Genomic DNA, 8,195 nt, shown 5'->3' on the forward strand with positions numbered 1-8,195 from the left:
GAGAGGACAGTCTTTCATGAAGTGTCTAGGCTTTCCACACTTGTAACAAAGATCACAGTTTTTTGGTCTGTTAGAGCCGTCCCTTTTTAGCATTTCTCCATTTCTTCTGACCATCTTCTGAAATCTTTTGGTTAAGTAAGCCATGTCACTGTCTTCCTCACTTGAATCATTGTCATCAGCTTTAAGTACCAGGTTCTTTTCCTTCTTGGATTCTCTTCTTTCATTGTCTATCTTTCTCTTCAACTCATATGTCTTCAAGTTTCCAATCAGCTCTTCTATGGTCAGCTCCTGTAAGTCCTTTGATTCAGTAATAGCATTCACTTTGCTTTCCCAAGAGCTAGGCAGAAAGCTGGGGATTTTCCTCACTAGCTTGTTTCTGGGAATAGTTTCACCAAGTGAGTGTAACTCATTTATGATGGAAGTGAATCTTATGTGCATATCTTGAATGGATTCATCGTCCCTCATTTTAAAGAGTTCATACTCGATAGTGAGCATATCAATCTTAGACTGTTTTACTTGTGTAGTTCCCTCATGAGCTAGTTTGTAAGGCTTCCCATATCTCCTTGGCAGTGTCGCAGGTGGAGATTATATTGTACTCTTCGGGATCTATTCCACATACTAGAATTTTCTTGGCACGAAAGTTCTTCACCACAGCTTTCTTGTCTGCTTCAGTGTACTCTTTGCTGATTTTTGCCATTGAAAATAGAAGTTCCTCTAGTACCTTGGTTGGAACATAAGGACCATCGCATATGATATCCCATAACTCACAATCCTCAGCCATGATAAAATCGTGCATTCTTATTTTCCACCACCCATAGTATTGTCCATTGAACTTGCGTGGTCGGTATGTAGATTGACCTTCTTCAAAATTTGGTGGAGCAGCCATGAGGATCCTTCCTAGGTGTTAGCCTGATAGGAGGAACCTGCTCTGATACTAATTGTTAGTCTGTGTGAGTCCACCAAACAGTAGAGTACCTGGTCCTCTACAAGATTCTGCTGAGAATGCTAATAAAACAGTACATAAATAAGGCAGAGGATTTTTACATGAAAAAATCCCACACAAGGGGATCAAACAACCATGACCTACACTTGTAGGCTTTCAACTTCACTAACTTGTAAAACACCTATTACAAGCCACTTTACAATGACTCCATTAAAAAGAATTTACTCAACTAACTTGTTGTACTCTACCACAAGCCACTTTGTGACTTCCTAGTTACAAAGACTTTTACTAACTTGTGATGATCTCACCACAAGCCACTTTGCCACTCTACAGTTACAAAGGCTTTTGCTTATGACTAAACCTAGTCACAACATAAACTCAAGGAGTTTACGAATTTACAAGAGGATTCCTAATCAAATGCTTCTAGCTGAGCAGTTTAGGAGATACAATAAGTACAATCACAAAGTTACAACTCAACTAGGACAACAACAAGCTATCTTTAGGAACTGGTCCGTAGTTGCGTTCAACTTTGTTCTTCAAGCTTGTGAGGATTGATTTCTCTGTTTTGGCAAGAAGCTTGAATGAGAAACTGAAACATTCAAGTGATGTTTTATATAAACTCATTGTAGGTACACCTTGATCACATCACTTGAAATGATGTGAGCACTTTAGTTGGAAAAATGAGTGGGTGCTGGAAACAGTGCAGTGCGGCAAAAATAGTGCAGTTAGTCACTTTGTTTCAGTTGTGTCCAATTGACTTTGTACTGCGATAAGGGAACCACAAGGGTATCAGATCCTTGTTTGGGTTCCTCGAGGAATCACAAATTCCACATGCTGCACGGATAACTCATGTGCTAACAATAATACCCGCACGGACAGCTCGCATGCCAATAATATCAATATATATATATCTGCACAGACAACTCACGTGCTAATAATATCAACATATGGATTTGCACAGACAACTCACGTGCTAATAACATAATACGCCTGGCATGGTCACAAACCTCCAGTCCCAGCATATCATATAGGAGCAATCCAATGAGTACACCCGTATAGGCTAAATGAAATAAGATTCACATGCTCCTGCACTGGCATAAATAACACATTATACTGTATACGTGAGCAAATTGTGTTATCACAACTCAATCGGTAAGTTTAACGCAGAATTAGTAACTACCAAGTTTGTTCTGGGAATTAGCCTCTTTGTAATCCCAAGTATAGTCCAGATAGTTCTCAACAAGTTATGATTAGGAGAAACACCATACCTTTAAGCTCAATAGTCCACTCTAGGCATATCATAGCCTAAGCATCTTCCCGAACATGAATAATTGTCTGGTGCTCGCACATGGGTCCAACCTCACATATATACGCACTCACAACGCGTAGTTATCACAATCAATTAATACAACTAGTGCCTCCACATAATCTTGCTGCAATGCACGATCCTATCCAAACACTGGTCCACATGACACACCTCAAGTCACCATGCTCAAAATCAACAACCACGCGTAATTTGATGTCTAACACCAACAGAGAATCTCCGTTACCACGGAGAAGCAAATGATGCAATGCCACACTGGCTCGAAAAAACATACCCAATGCGCAATCAATCGTGCAATACCTAGATGCCCATCTCACTCAAATTCCGCTATAAAGCCCAAATAGAACCATATCATCTGTGCATTTAATCAACGAATCAAAATCCTGCGAGCATACAAGAGTAACTCACAATTGAATCTTGGAACACGAATAATCTTAAAAACAACCAAATGGCATGTCTCTCAACAATAGCATCCATATTAGCCTACCAATGAACCCCTTATCAAGGAGCTCCTGAAGCTGCTCTTTCAACTCTTTTACCTCTGTCGGTGCCATACAATACAGTGGATAGAAAATGGGCTAAGTGCCCAGCACCAAATCAATACCGAAATAAATAACCCTGTCTGGCGGTACGCTTGGCAGGTTTGCAGGAAACACATCCGGAAAAATACCTCACCATCAGGACTGAATCAATGGTAGGAGTCTCTACACTGACATCCCTCACGAAGGCCAAATAAGAAAGACAACCCTTCCCAACCATCTGCTGGGCCTTCAAAGATGAAATCACTCTACTGGGAACAAAATCCGTCGAACCTTGCCACTCAATCCGTAGCACCCCCGGCATAGCCAACGCCACCGCCATAGCATAATAGTCCAGAATAGCACGACACGGAGACAACCAATCCACTATGCTAAGCAACAAAAGATCCACAACCACGACATAACCTGTTTATGAGAACTCTCAGTCTCCAAATCCATAAAGCACATAAATCATCGTCAACACTCAGATGACTAACACATCCCTCAAGTACAACCATCACACGATAAGTATGTTCATAATTCTTCCGTCCTACATAGCAAAATCTAAATATTATTAGTCGATCAACCAAGTGAGTGTCGTTATATCAATGAACATCCGTTAGTCAAATATAATGTGCCTTTTGTAAATACGCACCCTTCTCAGGGATTACCGAGCATTTATAACATTCGTCTAAATATCTGAAAACTGACTATTATATCCAAAATTCGTGACCTTCCCTTCAAGAATGAACTGCCACCTTGTACATGAAAATCTTAATCCCGCACAACACACCACATCCATCATACCATAATGTGAATAGCAAAAGAATCTCATTATCAATTTTCAATTACTAGCAAATTACATACCGGTTAGTTAAAAACCTTCTAATTGCTCCCATCCAGGAACAAATCATAATACACAACATGTTCCTCACACCGGTAGAAAATATCCGGCTCAAACCACGGTAGAAACCATCAAGAACACCTTGCAATTCATTTGCACATAAACAAGTTACCAGAATTGTATTCTTCTAACTTGAACAAGTCACGTGGGTCGCAACTCCCATGAATATTTCCACCAAAACCTTTGTAGAGCCTCACCACATTATAAGTACACCAATAACCGATCATATTCATTATCGCGTTGATCCAACTAACTACCAAGCTATTCTATTTCTTTGATTCCTTTCCGAATTACCCTCAAATCGTCACTCTTACTTGACATACACCATGAACGTTACCCAAAGCTCACTTGTTAGAGATCCCAACATAAAACCACACAACCTTAAGGCTCATAAGCCACTGTATTCTTCTTAAGCATCCCCGTAAGTACAATAATCGAAACACCCATTCTGAATGTACCTTAGGTGATTTTAAAATCATTCTTTTTCCTCCCTTATAGTGGATTACAGAATCCGTAGTCATACAGAATTACTGCAAGTCTCGGTACCATCCAATATAGATAATTGGTTCTAGCGGCATACAAATCCGAAAAAAATTCAATTGCTACATATACATCTCTGAATCCATAAGAATTATTTCAAGAGTCATCTACTCTTCTCAAATCTAAATTGCACCGCCTAAACAAGCCAATGACACATGTCCCATTAGCAGAACAACACTCAAGGGAGTAACACTGCCTTAAAACCACTGGTCGCATTCACGTTCCATGCGCATTACATTCTTCACAATTAATAACTTAGTCATTCCATGATCTTAACATACTCATAAAGCGTAATATAACCCGTATTTAGGAATTTCATTATTCTAGTCTTCCCCGATCTCAATCTCTGCAGGTCATAACTAACCCACGAGCATGTTTCGAACCAAAACCTAAATTTAACATATAACCATGAAATCAAATTGTCGATAGCGGACTCCCCCACTTGGCTCAAAGCCATAGATCAGAACATTCACTAATTTACAATACATAATCCAGTTACTGCCATAACACTGTAGTGCGATTTGACTAAATTCTTTCCCAGCTCATGCAACATAACTTATATGGTTCCTCAATTCATCTACTAAACTCTCCTTCACTCTCGTGATGGTCATGTCAACTTTCTTGACTAATTCAAATTCAAATCTCAATACATCTACCTACGGGTAGAAAAGAAAATTCACCACACAACATTGTAAATATCAAACCTTTGTAGTTTATTCCGCAAGTGATAACTCGCATGCTTAGCCTCAAGTTGGCATTTTTCTATATCCTTTTTGCAAACACAATTACTACGCAATAATTTAATGTCCCTAAGTCTGAACTCATTTACAATTCATGAGAATTTAATTTGTTCCACAATTTCACAATGTGAGAAAAATAAAATCCTTAATTACTCACATAACTCGAGACTATACGTCAAACAAGACAGAAATCAAAACTCAATAGTCATTACGTCTCAAGTAGACTCTTTTTGTCACTTTCAAACCATTTGAACACCTCCCGCATTCACCTCATACTCATCATATAACCATTTAACCGCTCATCGAGCCACAATTTCAACTCATAAGAACACTACCGGACACATAAGTCCAATGCACAAGTTTTCATAATTGAAACTACCGAGCCTAAGCTGTGGTCTACACCTGGCCTCAAGTCTCCCAGACTATCCCATCATCAGTACACTATAATCATCTTTCGTGTATCATTCATGGAATCACAAACTGTCGAAAACTGATACCGAGCGTTCATATGTGCATACGAATACGTGGAAGGAATGCAAAGGATTACGCTTCAAGCTGAATCAATGCCACATGATAAGGAAAGAAAGATGAGAAGTATATCCTAAATGTCATGTAGCCTCTCGAAGATAGGTATGGACGTCATCATACCGATCCGCAAGACTCTACTAGACACTTGCTCATGACTTGTAGAACCTATGAACCTAGAGCACTGATACCAACTTGTCACGACCCAAAATCCACTAGTCGTGATGGCACCTACCCAACCCGCTAGGTAAGCCAATTAATACTCTCCAATCTCAATAATGTTAATCAATCCATTAAATAGAATATATTATCTTGACCTATTATATTTTTCAAGGACTGGTAGTACAAATCATGAGCTTCTATGAGTAGAATTTACCGACTGATATGAAAACAAATACATCTTCTGTTTGAAAAGTACATAAACAGAGTTTAATGAATCTAAGGCTACCATGAACAAGAGGCAGCTACAACAGGGACATCGGTACATCTTCCAAATCAGCTCTCATTGAACACGGCAACAACGACATCTAAAATCTGCACGCAATATGCAGGAAGTGTAGTATGAGTAATACCGACCCCATGTACTCAATAAGTAACAAACCTAAACTTAGGTTGAAAGCAGTGATGAGCTTGTACCAAGGTCAGGGTCCACACCCATATCCATTAATACTTCACAACAATATTCATAAACAACACAAGGAATAACTTAATAATAAAATGCTCAGCTCGTTCACAGTTCAGGAAAAGTAAATATTTTCTTTTCAAGTATAACAGTAAAACTCAATTCTTTTTACTGAAATCACCAAAATATGAGTAAGTATGAAAATTGTGATTTTTCCATAAAACTTTCTTTCAAAATAGGAGATTTCATTTTTCAAATGGCATGAGGAAAGTACATCTCTATGCCTATATGTCAATGTGCATGCCAATGCAAGGCAAAATAGTGATAAAACCATATGCATACTCTCACTGTATCATTGTTTCTCAGTCCTCACAGTCACTCAATCCTCTCAGTCACTTAGTCCTCCCTGTCACTCAATCCTCACAGTCACTCATGCCTCACAGTCACTCAATCCTCCCAAGTCACTCGACACTCGCACTCAGTAGGTACCTGCGCTCACTAGGGGTGTGTACAGACTCCGGAGAGGCTCCTTCAGCCCAAGCACTATAACAAGACATCTTGTGGCATAAATCAATCAGGCCCTCGGCCTCACTCAATCATAAATCAGTAACAACATGTTGCGGCGTGCAGCCCGATCCCATAATCATCCTCACAATTAGGCCCTCGGCCTCGCTCAGTCATCAATCTCTCTAGTCTCTCGGGCTCAAAAGTTCATGAAAATCATCCCAAAAATGATGATATAATGTATCAATAATCACAACTGAGACCGAGATGTTATATAAATATATGAATATGACTGAGTATGAAATATCAATGAAATCAGTGAGATGACAGCAAGAAACGACCATTATGGGTCCCAACAATATCGGCATAAAGCCTAGACATGATATCTAGCATGATGTAAAGCTCAATTTACTTATCACATGGTGAAAACACAGATGTCAACAAAGTAAGACCACTACACTATGTCCTGGAAACAATAGAGTCACCATTCACAGGGTGCACGCCCACACGCCCGTCAACTAGCATGTGCGTCATCTCAACATGAATCACGTAGCACATAATTCGGGGTATAAACCCTCAGCACTAAGTTTAAAAGAGTTACTTATCTCAAACAAGCCAATTCCAACGCCGAGCAAGCCAAACGATGCTCCAAGAATTCCATCACGCGCGTAGCGAACTCCGAACGTCTCAAATCTAGACACAATTAACTCAATTCAGTCATTACTGATTATAGAAATTAATTCCATATGAAAATACTAATTTTCCAACAAGATCCAAAATTTAGCTCAAAATTTGCCCGTGGGTCCCACGTCCCAAAATCTGACCAACCTCACAAAATCCGATAACTCACTCGATTACGAGTCCAACCATACAAATTAAACTCAAATCCGACTCCGAATCGACATACGGATCTCAAAAATTCATTTTTGAAGTTTTTACAATTATTCTCCAATTTCACCCCAAATCACTAATCAAATGATAAAATCAATGATAGATTCATGTATTTTGGCCAAATCCGAGTTAGAATCACTTACCCCGATGAATTTCTTGAAAAATCGTCAAAAAATCGCCACGAACCGAGCTCCCTAGGTCCAAATATGAAATAAAACCCCCAAATCTCGTATTTATAATGCACCTTCCGGATTCCCTCACAGCGGATCGCAAAAAAGCACCGTTGACCGCGGTGGATCACCAGTGACTGCGGTAGAGCACCCCTGACCGCGGTAAATCCACCACTGCAGCGGAAAAATGTTGACGGCAGTGACAGGCTTCAGTATTTTGGCCATAACACTCTTTACAGAAGTCCAAATTGTGATTTCTTTAGCTTTCTGAAACCTAGACACGAAGGGCTACAACTTTCGTTTTTGAATCATCTCAAAATTCCATGTAGATCAAAAGATATAGGCTTCCGAAGTCGGACCAGTGAACCTGTGGATTCTTCTTCACCCCGGACCGCGGACCATTTTCCGCCTCAGTGGTAATTCCACCGCCTCAGCGGAAAATCGCCACTGTTAGCGGTCCTTTTGGCTGCTGGGGCAATGATTTTTCGCTGTTTGCGCCCTCCCTCCCTCCCCC

Source organism: Nicotiana attenuata, chromosome 9 (assembly GCF_001879085.1).
Source record: "Nicotiana attenuata strain UT chromosome 9, NIATTr2, whole genome shotgun sequence".
In the NCBI taxonomy this organism is placed as follows: domain Eukaryota; kingdom Viridiplantae; phylum Streptophyta; class Magnoliopsida; order Solanales; family Solanaceae; genus Nicotiana; species Nicotiana attenuata.